Here is a 23508-nt window from a genome sequence, read left to right on the forward strand (position 1 = left end):
GACGCCCAGGCCGGCACCCAGTTCCATCCGCAGAGACAGGGTTCTTGGGCCCCTGCATGGCGGGAGAAGGGACACCTTCCTGGCCGAGCTAGAAGTGGCAGCGTCGGGGTGGGAAGGGGGCACCTGTGTTCATTCCTTTCCTCCCTCCCTCCCGCGGTCCTTTCCCTCCCTTGTTCCTTCATTCAACATAGGTGTGATCTGTGCTGCGCACCAGGTACATAGTAAGTGCCCAATACATGCTCAATATATATTTATGTTGAATGAACGGATGATAGGGGCTTGGTAAATTAAATGAGAGAAAGAAATGAAGTGATTAGAGACCAAAATGAGTAGCACTATTCCCTGTCCCCCAAGGACCTTACATATTAATGGGGGAAATATAATGAGATCAACTCTCCAGAGACTGTTTCCCAAATTACTATTTTAGAAACAGTGTGTGTGTGTGTGTGTGTGTGTGCGTGTGTGTAGTGATGGAAAGGGTATTTGTCACTGTGGGTAACAGTAAAAAACAAATGAGAAGAACACTGACTGGGACCATAAAAACACTTAGGCAGCGCTTGCTATAGGCCGGGCAGAGTTCTAAGTACTGAGAAATTCCAGGTCACTTTATCCTCATGACAAACACACGAGATACATACTTTTATTATTTGCAGAAAGGAAACTGAGGCACGAAGTGATCAAGTAACTTGCCCGGGATCTCAAAGAGCCAGGATCAAACATGCTGTCGTGGCCACACTGAGCCACCTGACATTTTAGACTGAAATAAACTCCTGCTTTGGGGCGGAGAGGGCGTGGGGCGGCTAAGCAAGCAGCGGTCGGTTCTGACAGTGCTGGTGACCGGCTTCCTGGAGCAGGTGGCTTTTAGGAATAGTCAACTGCGTGTTCACTGTGGGATACAGTGCTAAGCCCTCAGGCATTATCCTGGGCACTCTTACTCTCTCCATGTTGCAGGTGGGGGAAAACTGTATTTAAAAATTTTTTTATTATGAGATAATTTTAGACTCACAGAAGAGTTACAAAAATAGTATAGAGAGTTCTCATATATTTGTCACCATCTTCCCTTAATTTTAACATCTTGTGTAGGAATAGAAAAAAAACATATTTTGAATACTCTGAGATACTTGTTCCCAAGGTCACACAGCTGGTGAACGAGGGAGCCAGGCATAAACAGCTGTTCTGTCCCCCAAGCCTGTCCTCTCAGCTACCACCCCCCACTGTCCACCTTCTCACTTCTAGCTGGACCTGGAAGGATGGATCCTGCCAGGGTGGGGCTTCCCCTAGCTTGCTGAATTACTTTGAAAAAGTTGCTTATTCTCCGTAAAGATCAGTTTCCTCATCCACCCCCTTTTTGCCCCTTTCCACGGGTGTGAACAACATGGGGAGTGGGGAAGGGGTGGGCAGGGCAGAGTTTAAAGAGAAAGGGAAGTAACAGCCATTGCCAACAGAGCACATACAAGTCCACAGGTCGTTAAGTGCACCCAGGCCTGCGCCTGGCTTTGGAGTGTGGTGAGTACCTCCAAGACCAGTATGAGTTAGAACACAGCAACAAGAAACTGGATGATCAGTCCTATAGGAAAATGATGCTTCATTATGGAAAAATATATGCACCCATGCTACCTGAGAGGGAGGATTTGACAAGAGGATGTAACTTATTTTTTCTTTTCCCTAAGCATATCTGCTGTTCAGATCTTCCTTCCTCTACAAAGCAGTGTCCACTCTGAACTGGCCACGCTACAGCTCTAAAACTCTCACTGCATTCAAACTCGATTGCTTTTGTTCCAAGGACACGGGGCAAAGAGACATGGAATATTTCCCTCCAGCCTGACATTTCCTCCCTCTCCCCTAGCTTTATTGAGCTATGATGGACAAATAAAAATTATATGTATTTAAGGTATACAAGGTGAGGATTTGATACAGGTGTACATTGTGAAATGGTTACCACCATCAAGCTAATTAATACATCTATCACCTCACATAGTTACTGTGCGCGCGAGTGTGTGTGTGTGTGTGTGTGTGTGTGTGTTGAAAACACAAGAGCTAGTGGCTTCTCTTAGTGGCTGACTTTTTAAATCACAAGAGAGGAAGTTTAGGACTGCACTTGCCAGAATTGAGCCCAGACCCTGAAACACAAGAGATGACCATGTGTGTTCTTTAATACATTTATTTTTGTATGTGTTTGTGATTTGTGGAGGCACTAAATTTCAGGGTCCAGGGCAGGGGCCCCCTATCTGGGGTTAAGGGCAGTCATGAATCCATCCTGTGCTTTGAGACAGGCCTTTTCAGAGTTCGGTGGAGTTCTTGTTGTAGGTGAGTGATAGGAGGTAGAGGGAGCTGGGACCCACTGCAGGGCTTTCTGCGCCCTCTCTGGGCCTCAGGCTGCCCATCTGTTCCAGGAGGGGGAGGGGCCTCCGCAGGGCTGGCATCAGAGCGTCTCACCAGGGCAGACATAAAGGGCCCCATTGAACTGCAGGCTCCTAGGCTGCTGTCCTGACAAAGCCCTTTTCTCCTCGAGCCACAATGGCCCTGTCAGGCAGGTAGCAGGGCCTAGAGCATTGTCTCCCCAGAGAAGAACAACAGGGCTCCCTGTCTGTCCCAGGCTCAGTCTCCCTGGGGAGGGTGGGAAGCTTTAGAAGGGTCTGACCAGCCAGGACAGATGGGCTGTGTCCTTAGCCAGCCAGGGACTGTGACCTAGCCACAATTCTTTTGGCCAATTACTCAGAGATGGTTCCTAAAAAGTTGACCTTTCTAGGTGTATGTCTAAATGTTTTGTGTTATAGAGCTGCACCATCCAATATGGTGGTCACCTGCCACGTGTGCCTCCTGAGAATGTGACAAGCAGCTAATCAGACGGTGATGTGCTGCAAGTGTAAAACAGGCGCTATGCACATTTTGGAGCAGGTCACCTTGTTGTGGGGGGCTGTCCTGTGTGTGCAGAATGTTCAGCAGCATCCCTGGCCTCTGCCTCCTAGATGTCAGCAGCACACACACACTTCCACCCCGTACCCCCCTGGTTTCCACAAACAAAATCATCCCCAGACAACTGCCAAAATTGCCCTGGGTTGAGAATCACTCAGATTTCAAAGACTTACTAAGAAAAAAATAATGCAAAATATATCATGAATGATTTTAATATTGAGTACATGTTGAAATGCTAATATTTTGGCTATGTTGGGTTCAGTATAATTATTATTAATTTTCGCTATTCATTTTACTTTCCATAAAGTGGCTGCTAAACTATTTTAAATTACACGTGTGGCTCATGTTATGTTTCTACGGGGCAGTGCTGTTATAGAGGAAGACACTGAGGGCCAGAGAGGGAAAGTGACTAGCAGAAGGTCACAGAGCAGCAGAGAGGCAGAGTCAGGGCCCCAATCAGGTTTTCAGACCAGCACCCCAGACCGACTCTACACTCCACACAGCTTCCCAACTGAAAGGAAATCCAAAAATCAACGCATTGGGTTTTCCCAGTATGGTATGGTCAAAGCGTACCGGCGGGGAATAGAGAGTAGAGACGTGAATGATATTAATGCCGTTTACAGAGGGCTTGTTATATGTCACATGTGTGCTCATTTAATCCTCGCAACAACCCTGGGAAGCAGGCTCTGTCATTACCACCATTTTCCATATGAGGAAACCAAAGTCCTATGAGGACACATAGCCTGCAAGTTGGGAAGCTAAGCATCAAACCCAGATGCTCTTTTCAATATCCCACACACCGTCTTATGGTCCTAGGTCTAGTAACACTCTGTGAGACTTCAGTAGGCCACTTTTCCTCCTTGCATCCTACCCTGGGTAAGTGGACTGGGCAAGATATCATCTGAAGTCCTTTCCAGCCCTGCAGAGCTGGTCTTCTGGGCAGGGTGGGGAAGGACAGATGGCTGTCACCCCCTTCAGGCTGATGGGGAGTCATGGAATCTGGACAGTCAGCATGCAGAGGTTGGCCCACCCTTTTCTGGGTATGTCCCTAGGATGGCTGCTGGCCTCATAAAGAGCTTTATAGACATCAGATATAATACTTGGAATGGACATATGTACACTTGGTCAGGGCGCTAAGAAGAGCACCATGCCCAACGATGGGGTCCATGAGCAACTTGGCATCAATAATGATTATTGAAACAACAATCTATTACTGAGTTCTCCTTCTGTGTGCTAAGCACTTGCAGACATTAGCTCATGTCCTCTTTACCATCTCTTACTCTGGGTACTACTGCAGAGGAAGGAACTGAGGCTCAGAGAGGTGGAGTGACTTTGCCAAGGTCACACAGAGTGATAGAGATAGAACGTCAAGCTGGGCCTGTGCATTCTCAGAGCAGCTCTCTTAACTAAGGCACTGGTTTGTTGAGGCCAGAACCATTTTGCCCAGTTCCCCCCTTCTGGTTCTCTCTCTATGGGGTAGCTGGGAAGACGGGGGCCATCTGGAAACCACAGGGGACAGCCATACAACTTTCTTTTCAATCCTCCTTCAGCGTCAGAGCTAGAAGGGCTCACCTAATCCAACCCCCTTGGTTTGCAGTTGGGGAAACTGAGGCACAGAGAGGGTCAAGGTCATGTACAACGTCACTTGGCTAATTTGTGGCCCAATCAGTACTTCACTCAAAGTCACTTGAATCTCAATCCAGCACTTTTATTTCCCTCTTTGCTTTCATTCTGGACAGAAAGGGCAGACCTTAGGCTAAATCATGAGTTAATTTTTTTTGGCCGCTTTTTAAAGATGAGCCAATGCACTAAGGTTTTCATACATGTCACCCCATTTAGTCCTCACAGTAAGTCTATGAATTGTGTCCTGCTATTATTCCCATTTTAGAATAAAAAAGTGAGGCCCAGGGAGGTTAAGTAAGTTGTCTGCAATTAAATAGTGGAGCCATGATGAAACCCAGCAGGCTAATGCTAGAGCCAGTTTCTTATCATTCTTCTCATGCTGATCCCACTCCATCTTTGGTATTCTCCCATCAGGACATCTGCCTACAGGTGGGAGACTGTCACATTACTACAGAGGGCAGAGCTCACGCCGACACGTATATGTGGAAGTGCAGCATTGCTTGGCCTTGATGTGGGAGGGCAGGGAGCCAAATGCACTTAAATTATGTGTACGAACTTCAGATCTTATCAAAACCCAGCTCCAGTTAAAATATCAATACTGCTAAGAACTATTACTTGCATGACTTCTATGTTGCAGGCTCTTTACGTGCACAACCTCTAATTCTTACAGCAATCCCACGTTAGGATAACTTCATGGTGCATGAACTTCACGGTAACCTCATAGTGCATGAAGTTATCCTAATTTTACAGCTGATGGCTGTGAGATTCTATGAGGTCAAGGGATTTGTTGAAGATCACACAGGTAACAAATCTGGGATTTGATCAGGTTCTCAAAGCACCTGCTGCTCTGTCTTCCTTGTTCCCCACCATTTGCTTCTCTGAGTCGCTGGCAACCTCGGGCCAGCAACCTTGTGGTAGGGGATTTAGGGGGACTGTAGTGACCCTCATCCCCTGCATCCGTTTGGACCCACAGCGTTCGGTATGTGGGAACAGGGAGGGCAGGAACACAGTGAGCTCTGAGTGTGGCCACAGGGAAGACTGATTCTAAAGTCAACTTGAAAATAAACAACAAACTATTGTTTTCCCTTCTGGTTTTTGAAAACATAAACTCAGACTCTGATGTTTGAGAGGCTGGTATAAAAAGAGCCAGGAGATGTGAATTCTAGTCCCATTCTGCCACTAACACATTGGGGACCTGAGACAGTTCCTTCCCATCTGGGTCTCAGTTTCCCCAATATGTGCAATGAAAATGAAGGACTAGATCAGTGGTTTTTAAAACTTTTTTTCTTTTTGGTGGGATGGAGGTAGACAGCAAAAATTTTTTCCAACAGAAAGACAACATACAAACCTCTGTAAAGAGCAATTTCTTTTGTTGACTCAGGCCTGGAGCCTGGGACCTTGCCCCCTCAGCCTCCATGCTGTCTCCCTGCGCCCCCTCCCCCGTGGCAGCCACTGAGGCATCCCCCACCCAGGCTAGGATTCGGAAGATCCCAGGTTGACAGTGGGGGAGCGCGTGACCTCCTGGGCATGCAATGTGTGCAATGGCCACAGAGCTGGTTTTGTGTTCAGAAGAATGGCCGGAGACTTCCCTGTTTGGAGACGCTCATGAAGGGGTGCAGAGAAGTTAGGTGGCTTGCTCAAGTTCACACAGCTATAGCTATCAGATGACAGAGCTAAGATGTGAACCCATGTTTATCTGACTGCAAAGCCAACATTTTCATCTGCAACATCATGCCACCTTCTTAAAATAAACCCTGCTTCAAAGGGCTGCTTTGAGAATCATGAAAAACAATTTAAGCCATAATCACAGAGCTGGCATATAGTAGGTGCTCAGCAAATGAGTTCCCTTTCTTTGTTTCCATGCTGAATGCACTAATGGTCCCCTACAGGCCTGAAGGAGTTGATAAGGGTTTACAGTCCCTTTCTTCTCAGCCCGTGAAAGTAGTGAAAATAGCGAAAGGGAAGAGAATCCTGTCTGATTGCAGGAAAAATGAACTTTTTCCTGCAAACAAGCTGCCTAAATGAGTGTTTCCCAATCTGTGATCCATGGAATACCACTCCACATTGTTCTGTGTTCAATAAAGTTTGGGAAATGCTATACCCTCAACCCCTCTCTTGGACATAACCATTGTACATTAGCATATTAAAGGCACTGAGAAGTCCTGCTCTAAAGGCTCCTAATTTAGTTTAACACATAGTGTTCCAAATTCCATTGACCATGGAATCCTCCCCCCCATAATCCATATTAACATTGTCTTCTAAGGAACACACGTGGAGAGAAGCTGATTCTTTTCCACTTATGCACAGAAGGTCATTGAGGGCCAGAGAGCCTTGGCTTAGAGCTTGGGTCACATAGCTAGCCAGTGGTGAATACTTTTGTAAATGAAGTCTTATTCTCAAATTCACTGCTGAGATACAGGGTAGAATAACAGTTAAAAGAGGGAAGCTTGAGTCAAACAACCTGAGTTTATATCTTGCCTCCACCATCTCTAGCCCTGTGCCCTTGAGCAGTTTGCTTAACCACCTTGGGTGTCAATTTCCTCATCAGTTACATGGGGATGATATGGTACATACCTCATGAGGCTAATTTGGGGATCCAGTGAGTTAATATATGAAAAGTGTTTAGAACAACACCGGCACCAAGTAAGAAGTTAATTATCACTATGCCTGGTGGGGTTTTGCATAAGATGAGGTCCACCTGAGTATCCGTGGCACTGGCAGTGAGAGAGCCTACTGCCTGCCAGGGCTGACCAGGGCCTGCTGGAAGGGGCCCAGGGATTGGCTGGCAGCTCAGGGGAGGCCTGTTCTCCAGCCAAAGCTCCCAGGAGGTGAGTGCTCTACCCCTCACACCCTCGCCCCAGGACCAGGCCTCTTGGTGCTGCCAGGTTGGAAAATCTCCACGTTTCTGCCACTTCTCCCTGTCTCTTGTCTCAGCTCAGACGAATCCTTGCTGGAATTGTCAATTTGCAAGAACAGACAGGTCTGGAAGGAGGAGGAGCTGGAATAAGCAGTACAGCATCATACAAGGAGCACTGGCTTTTGAGCCAAGCAGTCCTGGCCTCAGACCCGGGCTATGGCACTTTGTAGTTGCATGCTTTTAGCCAAGTCACTTAAGTCCTCTGAGTCTCAGTTTCTTCATTTGTAACACGGGGAGAATAATGATACCTGCTTCCTAAGTTTGCTGGGAGGCACAAAGTAATGATAACCAGTGTTTTAGTAAGTGCTTATTGCATGTCAGGCACTGTTCTAGCAACCAAGGATAGCTAATGTCGTAGCAGACAAGGTTCCTGTTCTCTTGGGCTTAATTCTAGAAGGGGTGGATAAGCTACAAATAAGCAAAGAAATAAAAAATAAATTATAGTAATGGATAGATATAGAGAAAATAAGATAGGGTAAGGGGCAGAGAATGAATGATAAAATGGTCTGGGAAGGCCTCACCGAGATGGTGATATTTAAACTGAGATCTGATTGACAGGCAGTAAAGCATATGAAGAAATCAGAGGGAATGGACTTCCAGATAGAGGGAACAGCTAGTGCAAAGGCCCTGAGGTGAGAGGAAGCCTGGTTTGCTTGAGGAACAGAAGGAATGCCCTCATGAGAAGGAAACGAGACTGGTACAAGGTAAAACCATCCACTCTTACTATATACCCAGGAGAATGAAAACCGAATGTTCATAGCATCTTGCATAATAGCCAAAAAATGGAAACACCTCAAATGTCTACTGACAAATGAATAAAGTGTGGTACAGTCATACAGTATTATTCAGCCACATGAAGCAATGAAGTACTGATACGTGCTACAACGTGCATGAGCCTTGAAAATACTATGCTGAGTAAAAGAAACCAGACACAGAAGGCCACATAGGATGTGACTCCATTGATATGAAATGTCTGGAATAGGAATATCAATGAAGACAAAAAAGTAGATTATGGCTTTCAAGGGCTGAGGGGAGTTGAGAATGGACAGTGGCCGCTAATGAGTATGGGGTTTCTTTTTAGGGTGATAAAAATTTTGTGGAATTAGATAGTGGTGATTGTTGAACAACTTTGTGCATGTACTAAAAACCACTGAATTGTACAGTTTAAAAGGATAAACTTCATGGTGAGTGGATTAAATTTCAATTTTTTTAAAAAAATCAGAGGGCTAGGCAGGGCCCAGTTTAAAAGTCATGCTGAAGACTTTGGGCCAGGTACTATTACTGTTCCCATATTACACAGTGGCGTCCTAACACACAGAGAGGGTAAGCAACTTGTCTGAGACCACACAGCTGCAAAGTGGCCGAGCCTGGCTTCAGAGCCTGTTCTTTCATTCAAAATACTTATATAGCACAGGGGCTGGTATACATCCATGTAAACTCAATAGATGGGGTTAGGGTTTCAGTTTCCGGATTGGCTTCGCTGGGGCTTCCACTCTAATTTCTGGCCTCCACTCTCTGAGATGCATCCTTCCTGCCTGCCTCCTTCCCGGGACAGAGACTGACGACTGGGTGTCTTGTCCTTCCCCCCCATGGGAAGATCCACAGCAGGGAGAGGCCCAACCTCTTTGCTGCTCTTTAGCTTCCTGTCAACACAGTCACACTGGAAATTCTGGTTTGTGAGCCAGGCCTGGATGAGGGACCCCAAAGGAATCCAGAGCGTGGGTTAAGGTTTCTTCACAGCTCGTCAGGTGAGGCAAGGGGGTAAGCTGCCCCTGTACCATCGGGAACCTCCGCCCAGCCAGTATGACCCGGGGCCCCCTGATGGGTGGGGGATGCAGGGAGGGGGTGGGGGAAGCGACAGAGCTCCGCCCACTAGGGCGGGGCACAGCTGCCCGCCTCGGGATTGGCTGCAGACCAAGGCGCTGGGCCAATAAAGAGCCACGCCTTTTTAAAAATTGCACTAAAGATCAACTGGTGATAATTATCTGCATTTTGCTCCCCAAAGAAAAATGTAGTTGTTTGTTCTGCAACCAGCCGGTTAATATGTCTGTGCCTCTTTATCTCAAGGCCTACATACCCAGAAAACCTGGTCCGATAGAGCGGTCTGACCTTTAGTCAAACCCAGCAGAACTAGGAGTAAGTGTTCCTCATTTTAGGGAACGGCCTCAGCTGGTAATTTTTAACTTTTTAGTGGCCCCAAATCCCTTTAAGAATCTGACAAAAATGGTCAACACTTGCCCCATAAAGATGGACACACAACTTTGCACTGAATGTCAGGGGGACTCAGGTTAATAACCCTTGGCTTTTGACCAAAGGGGGAGGGGAAAAATTCTGTATTTTTGAATGTACATTTTTTTGAGGCAGAACTTCACAGAGAATGGTAAACATATGTTAAGTGTCAAGATCCATGGATTTTTGTATATGTAGACACCCTCATAACTACCATCCAGATAAGATATAGAACATTTCTGGCCCTCAGACTGGCACAAAGAAATTTTGACAAGACTTTTTTGAGGGCTTCACAACACCTGCTTGTAACCAAGACACATTATTGTCCTCAATATTGCCACCATCCCACACACACCGGGTTTTTATACTTATTGCTTTGTATGGTATCTATTTATGTGACTATGTCTTCCGCCACACAGGGGCTCCTTGGAAGCCCAGCCTTGCTGGTATTAATCCTGGTACCCTCAATGCTAATGACACCAGGTACCAAGACACTCCAGACGTGTTTGTTGAACTGAAGTACAGACTGTCTGGGTCCCATCATCTTCTCTAAGTGGATTCCATGTGTTGTTAATAACTACAAGTCCTTGAGTGCTGAGCACTGTGCTAGGACTTACTATACATAATTTTAATCCTTACACAGACTCTCTGAGGTAGGTAGTGTTATCACCACTTCACAATGAGGTTTACTGAGGTTAGGAGTCTTGCCCAAGACCGCAGAACTGGTCAGTGGTAGCCCTGGGATGTAAACCCAAGCCTGTCTACACCAGATGTGTACCATTGTATACTAATCTTCCTCTTTGGGCAGGAAGGAGTTGGAGGCAGGAGGGGGATGGGGCGGGAGGGGGAGGGGACATGGAAGGCTGAAGTTACAGGAAGAGCTATGACCCCATCTTCCTCACCCTTCTCTTGCTGAAAAGGATGGATATCAGATAATATGTTTTTAAAATTACAAATCATATACATGCTTGGTTAAAAAATAAATAAATTGAAGTTCAGAAGGGCATAAAATAAAGGATTAAAAAAAGTACTCAATCTACCCTACACCCAAGAGTTACTCTATTAACCATGAACAGATTCTTTGGTATCCATCCAGAAATTACATACATATACCCACAAAAGTGTATATTCTTTTTAAAAATGGAATCACATTATACAGATTGTGTTTCAAGTTGCTTTCTGCTTTGCAATGTAATTTGGAGACTTTTTCATATTAGGCATATGAATATACTGCATTATTTTTAGAATACTGCATCTTTTTAGAATATCCTAATGCATGAACATTTCTAACTTATTTAGTTACATTTCTACTGATTATCAGAAGGACAGGTTGTTTGTAGGTTTAAGTATTATAAACTCTGTTGTAGTGGATATCCCTGAACATACCTCTTTATACATGTCTACAGTTACACCTGTAGGATAAATTCTGGAAGTGGAATTGTTGGGTTAAAGGATGTGACTAATTAAAATGTTGATTCCTCCCAAAGGACTTGTGGTAGGCTGAATATTAGCACACACCCCTCCTCCTGTATCTTAATCCCTGGAACCTGTGAATATGTCACCTTACATCAGAAAAGGGACTTTGTAGATGTGATTTTTCCAATGGGCCCAGTGTAACCACCAGGGTTCACAGGAGGCAGGCAGGAGGACCAGAGGCAGAGAAGGCTGTGTGGGGTGGCAAGCAGAGGTTAAGGTGATGCAGCCACGAGCCAGCAGCCTCTTGCTTCTAAGTAAGAAGCAGCAAGAAATGAACTGTTTCCTGATGCCCCTAGAAAAAATTAGCTTTGCCAACACCTTGATTTCAGTCTGGTGACTAAGTTAGAAGTCTGCTGTCTTTTGATGTCCATAACTGTAGGAGAAGTTTGTGTTGCTTTAAGCCACTAAGTTTGTGCAACTTCTGTTTCCAAGTAGGAGAGTGCTTGTGTCCCCGAATCTTCCCAGACACTGCAAATATATGCTTTAAACGTTGCCAGTTTTGAGCAGAAGTCATTAACCTGTTTGAGAAACTGAGGCTATCTACGAACCACTCTCTCGGAAGAAGAAAAGCAAAACACATACATATGTGCCTGCTATTTCAGAGTGAAGTTTCTCCCTAGACCCCCCCCCCCCCCGCCCAGGGTTAGTGCTTTCCCCTTCCCTTGCTGTCTTTCCCAAGGCAGGCTCAGGATCAGTCCATGGTCCCAGTTTGGGAGCTCTCAGACTGCCAGGGCAGAAAGAGTCCTTAGAGATCACCTGGGTACTGTGCTCATTTTAAAGAGGGAGAAAATGAGGCCTAAGGAAGAAGAGCTAGGACTAGATGCAGGTCAGGACTCCCAGGACTGTGTGCTCTCTCTGCCTGTACACCCTTCTCTCTGGGGAGGAGGAATTATGAGGAAGCTGGGCCAGAGCTGAGGTTTTAGGGTCACCTTAAGTCTGCAGTCCCCAACCCCTGGGCCACAGGTCTGTGGCCTATTAGGAACTGGGCTGCACAGCAGGAGGTGAGCAGAGGACCAGCAAGCAGAGCTTCATCTGTATTTACAGCCACTCCCCATTGCTCGCATCACCACATAAGCTCCGCCTCCTGTCAGATCAGCTGCGGCATTAGATTCTCATAGGAGCCTGAACCCTACTGTAAACTGCACACGCAGGGATCTAGGTTGCGTGCTCCTTATGAGAATCTAATGCCTGATGATCCGAGGTGGAGCTGAGGTAGTGATGCTAGCACTGGGGAGCGGCTGCAAATACAGATTATCATTAGCAGAGAGATTTGACTGCACAATAAATGTAATGCACTTAAATCACTCCCCTCTCCCCACTGGTCCATGGAAAAATTGTCTTCCATGAAACGGGTCCCTGGTACCAAAAAGGCTGGGGACCACTGCATTAAGTCACAGGAGAGTTCAATTTTCCTAACCAACCCACCCCAGGCAGTGACGCCCTCCTTCCCTCTGTGGGGTGCCAGGGTGCACACATTGAAGACCAGTCCAGGGACCCCTCGCCTCAGACTCCAGGTCCTGAGAATGAACTCTGGGCTCTTCTCGAGAGCTAAAGAACCTGCCAAGGAGGAACAGGGACTGGGAAATAGCCCTTCTCCCCTCTGGTCTCAGGAACGACCCTTTCTGACCTCCTGGTTTCCTGGGTTCTGCCTGCCATTATCCCTTCCAAGTAGTTTCTTCTTCCTCATCTAGGCTTTTTGGTTCCTGAATCTATTGGAAATAGCTTTGGAGTGAATGGGGGTTAGGGGTGAGATCTTCCAAGATACACTGTGACCTTCCCTGGGGAATCCTGAGTGGAAACCCAGGTTGGAGAGAAGGAGACAGCTCAAGGCTGCAGAAAACAAACTGAGTGACTTCAGCTGGATGAACCCTCTTCTCTGTGTCAGTCCCAGTTATTGATCACTGACAGTGTGCTGGGCCCCGTACTGAGATGATTCATGCACACTATCATTTATTCCTTGCGACAATCCAAGAAGCAGATCGCATCACTGTTGTCTTCTTATTTTATAGATAAGGAACCTGATGCTCAGAGAGATTAAGAACTTGGTAATTCCTGGCAGAGCTGGGTTTTCAATAACCCTGCTCTTGACCAGTTACTCTCTTCTGCCTGCATTCTTGGCTGAGGAGGGTCCCAAGAGGAAGAACATTAACACCACCAAACCTCACGCTCGGCCCTGACTCTGCTCCTTTCTCGTGTCTGTCCCTGTCCCCCCTGCCTTGACCTCCACAGTCCTGTTTTCTCTGGCCCTACATTGTGGGACTGTAACGCTTACAGCTGGTACCAATTAGCCCTTTAGTCTCTTCTCTTTCATGCCAGCTGCTGTTTTAAGGCAGGTTAAATCGTTGACACCAATTACTTGGCAAGCTCTTTCTCGAGGGCACGAGGACGGAGCTGAGGGAAATGGATCCATCCAGCAGGCGTAGATGAAACAGTTATGGTGTGACCCGCTGTGACCAGCACAGGCACTGTGAGGGTGAGCAAGACAGAGGCAGTCCCTACACTCTCCAACTATGTTTATTAAATGGTCACACGATTAACATTGAATTATAATTTTGGAAAAGGGCGAGAAGGTCAAGGACAGATGCTTGGAGAATATTTCACGGAGCAACTGGGACCTGGGCTTCCAGGAGGAAGGGGCACGGTAAGTGAGACTTGAGGGATGGCGTGGAGGGTGACATTTCTGGTTGGCAGGGCTGGTGTGAGGGTCCGGGGGACAGAGGGGCGCAAGCAGTGTGCGTGCTCAACCTCTGTTGAGTTCTGAGTCTGGGTCTCCGTGTGTAAACAGGGACGGGAGGAGTAAATGACACGAAAATATGGTATCAGTAGCTGGGCCGAAGCCAGGCTGCCTGGCCTAGGGCCAGCCCATCCCCACTGCAGCCTCTAACCAGCCCAGGTCCCGATTTCCAGCTCACTCCTGGGCTTGGCTCCTTGACAGAGAGCATTTTAGAAAAGCCCCAACCAGGGCTTCTTTGATTTCCCCCTTCCCCGTCGGTCTGAAACTCCAGAAGGCAGAAATCCCTGGGTTTTATTCTGACTAATAAAGATGGAGTTTAGGGGCCGCATATTTTTCACTCTGATAGCATCTCCCAGCATATTTTCCCAGGGAAACCCTGCCCTTTCTCTGCGGTGCCGGAAGCTCTGGGCTCTGCAGGGGCTCAGGCAGAAGGGAGCCCAGGCCCAGAAAATCAGAGTAAATCAAACCATATGGGGAAGCGGGGGCTGGCTGTTCTCCTCCGTGCACAGAGGCGAGCAAATAAGCCTTCATCCCTTTCCCACCACGGGCTTTGCTCTCCTTGGGGAGCTGAATGCAGGTTGGGAGCCAGCCGCCTCCCAGAGTGTGCAGGGTCGTGAGCAAAAGGACCACGTACTATATGTCTCTAAATAATTAAAAATCCTGTATCACACCTATAAACTGTTATAAAATATGCTCTGTCTTCCGGAGTTGGCAAAATATACCATTATAACACAAGGTATACATGAAATTGTTTTTATGTGACTGAAAGTTGGCAAAAATATAAAAGATGACTGAATTGAATTATCATTGCATATTTCTCGGTGTTGGGCCAATGATGTTTGGACGAATAAATTAAAGACATATGTAATTCGTATTCTGTGCATTTATACTTTAAGTTTTATTTTTCTTGCCATCATTTGAACAACCTTTTTTTCTTATAATCAAGATTTTTGTGTAGTTTGTATTCTATTGTCAGTAATGCCAAATTAGAGGTGCTTTCTTAAGTCATAGTCGCTTCTAAGAGTTTTTTATTTCAATTTGGAGGAACTGTTCTGATAAGGAGGAGCACCTGGAATTGTCAATAAGATTTTTAAAGCAATTTGAATTAGATTCAGAAAGGAACCACACATTTTACATACCACATTTGACTACTGTAAGGAGGCCACGTGTAGAGTAAATCTTCACGTAGTGTTGTTGATGGGTTCTTGGAAATTGCAACTTTAAGCAAAATGATGTGCATCAGGTCCTTAAATATTGTCATTTGTTCAATGTCCTTTTGTTATAGCATTGACGAGAAAAAAATTGGGTTGTTATGTGTTATTTCATTACCGTTTTCTCTGTCTCTTAAAGCAATATCTAGATCATACAATATTTCCTGAATTGTTCTTTCTACTTTTTCCATTCTGGAATGTTATAAGAAAACCTCCCTAAAAGCAGAATGTGCCTCAACTTGTTCTGACCACCTTCACTCCAGACTATACCTTGACCTGTAACAGCCAAAAAAGTAGCTTATAAGCAAGTTAATTTGCCAGCCCTTGTATGTGAATCTTCTCCTTCGTCGTCATGCAAAACGTTTTCGTTTTTTTTTTTTATTTCCATATATTTCACTACAATGCCATTTTGTTTCACATGAATTTTCATTTAGGAAAACCAGTTTCTCTAAAATTAGTAAAAATACATTTTAATACTTTTAAAGTAAACTAGACAAACCTAGATGCCTTTGATTTTTTAATATTAATGATAATAAGAAATATTTCATACCAAATAACTATAGTTCGTGCTAATTCCAATTAATTTTATTTTCTCCCAAGATCACAATTCATTATTTGAGGATCTTCGGTTATTTTATTTAACTCGTTTAGTGCATCTTTCACTGTGTCCAAATTAAATCTAATTACTTTAACAACATTTTGTCAGCAGTCTATCGAGCATCTGAAAGTGGTTTTAATGTAAAATGTGGTATGTTTTTATCAAATGTTCTGTCTTTGAGCAGACACATAAAATATTGTACTTAATCTGTTTTGTTCCAAAAATTGACATCATTTGAGGCACAGTGGTAACCATGTCTCCTAGTAACAGATTCAAACCACGTCTGTGCTATACATGCCAGAAAAAAATGCTCCTAAATTTTCAGCTAAAAGTTAGTGCCATTTTCAAAGGCTTGCCCTGTCAATTTTTTAAATAAATGCCTAAAGTTGAAAGGTGGTTTTTTTCCCAGTTCTCCTTTATATGATTGATTTGTCTTTTCTCTTAACGTACACAGCTCAGATTTCTCCAGTTCCAAGTAGTTCATCCCTGATATCCGTGGCAGCACGATCCACACCCTTCACTGTACTTGGACGCAGTAGCCTTTTGTTTCAAGGACGTGCACTAGAGATAAGGAGAAAGGTTCCCCTGGGGCCCGAACAGTGTCAGTCACGGAGCAGATGTTTAAGATGACAGGTTGCATGAAGCCAGCACTGAGCATCAGATGCTGAGAGACAAAGATGTCCAATGTTCTTTAATAAATCTATTGTTTTGGACCATTGTGAGTGACATTCAGGGCCTGGTGAAGTGTGAGGCTCGGGACAGGAGCACGTTTAACCTCATCTAAGCTGGTAGGGGTCAGGGCCATGTCTTGGTTGCCACTTGTATGTTGATAAATTACTTCTCTTCGATGTCTTGGTGTTCTCATATTGTTCCCTCCATATCCACGTGTTCAAATTCTTATTTTTCAAAAATAAGAATTTCTCACCTTCTCCATCCTACCCCAGCTGGAGGATCTTTCTCCTTCCTTTGATCTCCCCAAAGCCTTGGGATCTCATAGGATAGAGGCACTGGACAGCATATTGTTACGTGCTTAGTGGTTAAGAGCTGAGGCCTGGATCTATACTTACTGGATTTTCAATTCTAGCTTCATTGCTTACCAGCTGTGAGACCTGTGCCGCATATCTTCATCTGTAAAATGGAGGTAAATAATACTACCTGCCTCCTACAAGTTGTTGTAAGGTTTAAATAAAGTGTTTATAGCTCTGTTTCTGATGCCTGGCCTGGAGAAAGCTGAAATGCTAGTGATTATCAGATTCACAGTGCTCTCCTTCACCCTCTAGTTCACTGTATGCACGTTTTATTCCTCCCATAACTTCATGAATTCCCATAGGTCTGTGGCCAGGATAGATGTTTTTTCATCTTATTAAATTGTGGTAAAGTACACATAACATAAAATTTACCACCTTAACCACTTCCAACGATACAGTTTAGTGATATTAAGTACATTGATGCTATTGTGAAAATATCAGCACCATCCATGTCCAGAACTCTTTTCATCTTGCAAAACTGAAACTCTGTAGCCATTAATTACCTACTCTCCCTCCTCCCAGCCCCAGGCAACCACCATTCTACTTTCTGTCTCTATGAATTTGACTCTCGTAGGTACCTCATGTAAGTAGAATCATATGTTATTTGTCCTTTTGTGACTGGCGTAATTCACTTAGCATAACGTCCTCAAGTTTCATCCGTGTTGTAGCACATGTCAGAATTTTCTTCCCTTTTATGGCTAAATTCCATTGCATGTATAAACAATTGTATGTATAATGGATAAACATTTTGTTTATCCATTCATCCATCAGTGGATGCTTGGGTTGCTTACACCTCTTGGCTATTGTGAATAATGCTGTTGTGGATGTGAGTATACAAATATCCATTTGAGTCCCTGCTTTCAATCGTTTTGGGTATATACCACCACTGGAATTGCTGGATCCTATGGTAATTCTATGTTTAATTTCTTGAGGAACTGCCATACTGTTTTTCATAGCAGTTGTACCATTTTACATTCCCACCAACAGTGCACAAGGGTTATGATTTCTCCACATCTTCACCAACATTTATTTTCTGTTTTTTGATAATAGCCATCATAATGGGTGTGAGATGGTATCTCATTGTGGTTGTCATTTTCATTTCCCTCATGATTAGTGGTGTTGAGCATGTTTTCATGTGCTTATTGGTCATTTGTATACCTTCTTTTGAGAAATGTCTATTCAAGACCTTTGCGCATTTTTGAATTGGATTGTTGTTGAGTTTTATGAGCTCTCTATATATCCTGGATATTAATCTTGTATCAGATATGTAATTTGTAAATATTTTCTTTCCATAGGTGGCCTTTTCACCCTGTTAATAGTGTCTTTGATGCACAGAAACTTTACTTTTCCTGAAATCTAATTTATCTATCTTTTTTTTGTTGTTGCTTGTGCCTTTGGTGTCACATCCAAGAAATTGTTGCCAAATCCAATGTCATGAAGCTTTTCCCCTGTTTTTTCCCCCCCTAAGAGTTTTATAGTTTTAGCTGATATGTTTAGGTCTTCAATCAATTTTGAGTTAATTTTTAGTACATGGTGTTAGGTAAGGGTCCAGCTTCATTCTTTTGCATGTGGATATCCAGTTTCCCAGCACCATTTGTTGAAAAGATTGTCCTTTACCTATTGTTATCTTAATAATATTAAGTCTTCCAATTCATTAACATGGGCCGTCTTTCCATGTATTTGGATGTTATTTAATTTATATCAGCAATGTTTTACAGTTTTCATTGTACATGTCTTTTACCTCCTTGGTTAATTCCTGAGTATTTTATTCTTTCTGATGCTATTAGAAATGGAGTTATTTTCTTAATTTCCTTTTCAAATCAAATGGTCTTTTGTTAGTGAGAAATGCAACTCTTTTTATGTGTTGTCCTAGTATCCTACTTTGATTTGTATTATTTGTTCTAATTTTTTTGTGAAATCTTTAGGGTTTTATACATATAATATTATATAATCTGTGAACAGAGATAATTTTTTTTCTTTCTTTCCAATTTGGATACTTATAATTTCTTTCTCTTGCTTAATTGCTCTGGCTAGCACTTCCAGTACTGTGTTGAATAGAAGTGGTGAAAGCAAGCATCTTTGCATTTTTCCTGTTCTTAGACAAAAAGCTTTTAGTCTTTCACCATTAAATATTATGTTTGCTGTGGGTTTTTCATATATGGCTTTTATTATGTAGAGGTAGTTTCCTTCTATTCTTAGTTTATTGGGTGTTTTTATCACAAAAGGGTGTTGAATTTTGTAACATGCTTTTTCTCCGGCAGTTGATGTGACCTTGTGGGTTTTTTTTTTCCTTCATTCTGTTAATGTACATCACATTGCTTTTCTTTGTATGTTGAAGCATCTTTTGCATTACAGGAATAAATCCCACATGGTCATGGTATATAATCCTTTTAGTGTGCTTCTGCTTCTGAATTCTGTCTGCTAGTGTTTTGTTGAATTTTTGCATCAAAGTTTATAAGGTATATTGGTCTGCAGTTTTTTTTTTTTTCTTGTGGTATCTTTGTATGGCTTTGATATTGTGAAGTGGGTTCACTGTGTGCTGGCTACCCATTTGTCTGAGTCTGGTGAGACAGAACACACACAACAGGTTACACACAGTGGGTTTATTACTTACAGATGGGCAGAAAGGGACAACAGAAATTCATTGTGAACTAGTCCCTCAAACCTCAGGAAAGCTTTCTGGGGTCGATGGAGTCTCATCTTGTTCTCCACTTTCATTGCAGCTGAGGGACCCTGGTTTGATACACTGGAGTGACGCGACATGCTGGGCTAAAAGGCTGAAGAACATCTTGTCTCTGGGAAGGGGTTGGGCTGCAACAGGGCCTGTCCCTCCTTGGGATATTATATTCCCAGAACATTCTACAGTTATTCTTTAGAACTAGAAGTAAGATAGTGGGGAGGACTGGGTCAGTCCAATGCCACCCAGAAATCTGTCCTGCAGGTGTCAGGGTAATACTGGCTTCATAGAATGAGTGTTCTCTCCTCTTCAGGTTTTTGGAAAAGTTTGAGAAGAATTAGTGTTAATTCTTCTTTAAATGTCTGGTAGGATCTACCTGTGAAGCCATCAGGTTCAGGGCTTTTCTTTATTGGCAGACTCCCAATTATTGATTCAATCTCCTTACTAGTTATAGATCTATTCAGATTTTCTATTTCTTGTGATTCAGTCCTCGTAAGTTTTGTGTTTCTAGGAATTTGTCCATTTCATCTAGGTTATCCAATTTGTTGGTATACAATTATTCATAGTATTTTTTATACCTTATTATCTGTTACTGGATATTGTTGTATCTTGCTGTATTGAATCTTTTATTAATATATAATATTCTTTGTACCTTGTGACCTTTTTATTTAAAGTCTACCTTTTTATGTAAAATCTAGTAGTATTACTATCCAGCTCTTTTTGGTTATTATGTTTATGAAATATCTTTTCACTTTCAACCTATTTTTGTCTTTGGATCTAAAATGCATCTTTCTTGTGGACAGCATATAGTTGGATCACTTTTTAAAAATCTGTTCTGCCAACCTGTCTTGTGATTGAAGTATTCAATCCATTTACATTTAGAGTAATTACTTATAAGGAGGGACTTCTGTAGTTTTGCTGTTTATTTTCTATAGCCTTATTATTTTTGTGTCATTTTCTGCATTATTGTATCTTTTGTTATTTAGTTGATTTTGTTATAGTGAAATATTTTAATTCCTTTATTTTTTGTGTAAATTTTATAACTATTGCTTACCATAGGTATTACATTTAACATCCTAAAGTTATAATACTATAATTTGAACTTATACTAACCTTACTAGCTTCAATAACACACAAAAGCCCTGCTCATTTACAGTGCTGTCCCCACCTCTATCAGTTATTGATGTCACAAAATTATATCTTTGTACATCATGTGTCCAAAAACACAAACTAATAATTTTCTCAGATGCATTACTCTCTTAAATTATATAGAAAACAAAATGTAGAATTACAAAGTTAAATTATGTAGAAAACAAAGATATAGAATTACAAACTACATAACAATAATACGTTGATCCTTGAACAATGTGGTTAGGGGTGCCACCTCCCTGAACAGTCAAAAATCCATGTGTACCTTTTGACTCTCCAAAAACTAAACTATTAATAGACTACTGTTGACCAGAAGCCTTACTGATAACAGTTGATTACGCATATTTTGTGTGTTATATACTGTATTCTTACAATAATCTAGAGAAAAGAAAATGTTATTAAGAAAATCATACTCCAGCCTGAGCAAGAGCGAGACCCCATCTCTACTAAAAATAGAAAGAAATTATATGGACAGCTAAAATATATATATAGAAAAAATTAGCTGGGCATGGTGGTGCATGCCTGTAGTCCCAGCTACTCGAGAGGCTGAGGCAGGAGGATCGCTTGAGCTCAGGAGTTTGAGGTTGCTGTGAGCTAGGCTGACGCCACGGCACTCACTCTAGCCTGGGCAACAGAGTGAGACTCTCTCAAAAAAAAAAAAGAAAATCATACTGAAGAGAAAATGTATTTCCTGTTTATTAAGTGGAAGTGGATCCTCATAAAGGTCTTCATCCTTGTCATCTTTATGCTGAGTAGGCTGAGGAAGAGGAGGGGTTGGTCTTGCTGTCTCAGGGGTGCAGAGGTGGAAGAGGCAGAGGAGGCAAAAGGGAGGCAGGCGTATCCGGTGTAACTTTACAGAAATACACTGTAATTTCTGTATGACTTTTTGCTTTTTCATTTCTCTAAAAATGTTCTTATGTGATACCAATCCTTCTTCCACCATTTTCTTTAGTTTCACTACTCATATCATAGAAGGGCCCACGTCATGTGGAAGTTTAAAGCAGCCTTAAATAATCAAAACCCTTCTGCCATGTTATCTAATATCAATTTGTTTTCTGGGACTGCTGCTTCTGTGTCGTCTTCATCATCTGGCACTGATATGGAAACATTTATCTCCAAGTCATCTTCTGTTAATTCCTCTGGTGTGGTGTCTAATAGCTCTTGAATTTCTCCAAGATCCATATCTTGACACCTTTCACCCCACCACCTTTTTTGCCATATCCATAATCTCTTTCATGATTTCCTTGACTGGCTTTGTCATAAATCCTCTGAAGTCCTACACAACATCTGGACACAGTTTTCTCCAACAGGGATTTATTGTTTGGAGCTTGATGGCTTTCATAGCTTTTTTTCTATAACAATGATGGCATCTTCAATGGTGTAATCCTTCCAGACTTTCTTGATGTTCTATCGGGATTCTGTTTCATAGCATTGACAATTCTTTCCATATAATACTGTGTATAATGAGTCTTAAAGGTCCTTATGACCCCTGATCTAGAAGCTGAATTAGAGATGTTGTGTTTAGGGGCAAGTAGACTACTTAGATGCCTTGGGTGTTGAACTCATGGGCTTCTGGGTGGCTGGTGGCATTGTTCAACATCAAAAGAACTTTAAAAGGCAGTTCCTTACTGGCAAGGTACTTTCTGACTTCAGGGACAAAGCACTGATGGAACCAGTCCAGAAATAGCATTGTCATTGTCCAGGCCTTTGTGTTGTATGACCAAAAGACTGGCAGCTGCTGTTTATCTTTTCCCTTTGACCCTCAGAGATTAGCAGCTTTACAGGTAAGGAAAGTCCTGATCATAAAGCCAACTGCATTTGTACAAAGCAGTAGAGTTAGTCTATCCCTTCCTACCTTAAATTCTAGTGCTCACTTCTCTTACTTTCCGATAAATGTCCTTTGTGACGTTTTTTCCTAGAATAGGGCACTTTTGTTTGCATTAAAAACCTGTTCAGGCCGTTATTCTTTCTCCTCAATGATTTTCTTAATTGTGTCTGAGAACTCATCTGCTGCCTCCTTCTGTGCTTTCTTGATGTTTTTTAAGCCAAACCTCTTTCTAAAAGGATGGTTTCTATCAAACCATCCTTTGCTGACATTAAATTCCCCAGCTTTAGATCCTTCACTTTCCTTTTGCATTAAGTTGTCATATGACTTTGCTTTTTCCCAAATAATATTAGTTTCTACAGGTATGCCTTTCTTATAGTAATCCCACACCCATGTAAAAGCTGCATTTTCAACATGAGATAAAAAAACATTTCACAAAACGTGCAAGACTTCTGTGTGTGCTGGCATAGCTGCAGCTATAGCTTCATGAATATCCTTTCCTCTTTTTTTCCTTTAATGATGGTCCTTATGTTGTATTCATGTATCTTAAAATGGTAGGTACCCACAGCTTCAGACCTCAATCTGTGATACATATTAAGTATTTCAGGTTTCTTTTGTATTGTCATAACTTTTCTCTGACTCTTGAGAGCACTTCCAGCATCACGAGTGGCACTTCGTATGGGTCCCGTGGTGGTGTTCAAGGTTTATGGTATTTCACTAAACATGAAAAACACATCAGAGATGTGACAGATCACTTTTTACTGCTATATATAATTTACTGGAGAGACAAACTATCCATATGGAGATGATTAGCATCACGTAGCATTTTAAGCAAATACTTGTAACACTTGGGCTCATGAAAGGATATTGAATTTTATCAAATGCTAAAAACCTGTTTTCTGCATCTATTTTATTTTGATGATCTTATGGTTTTTGTTTTTCATTCTGTTGATGTGACATATCATGTTTATGGACTGGCATATGTTGAACCATTATCACATCCCTGGCATAAATCCCACTTGATCATGATGTATTATCTTTCGGATGTACTATTGGATTTAGTTTGTTATATTTTGTTAAGGATTTTTGCATCTACGTTCACCAGGGACATTGGCCTATAGTTTT

Source organism: Eulemur rufifrons, chromosome 10 (genome assembly GCF_041146395.1).
Source record: "Eulemur rufifrons isolate Redbay chromosome 10, OSU_ERuf_1, whole genome shotgun sequence".
NCBI lineage: Eukaryota > Metazoa > Chordata > Mammalia > Primates > Lemuridae > Eulemur > Eulemur rufifrons.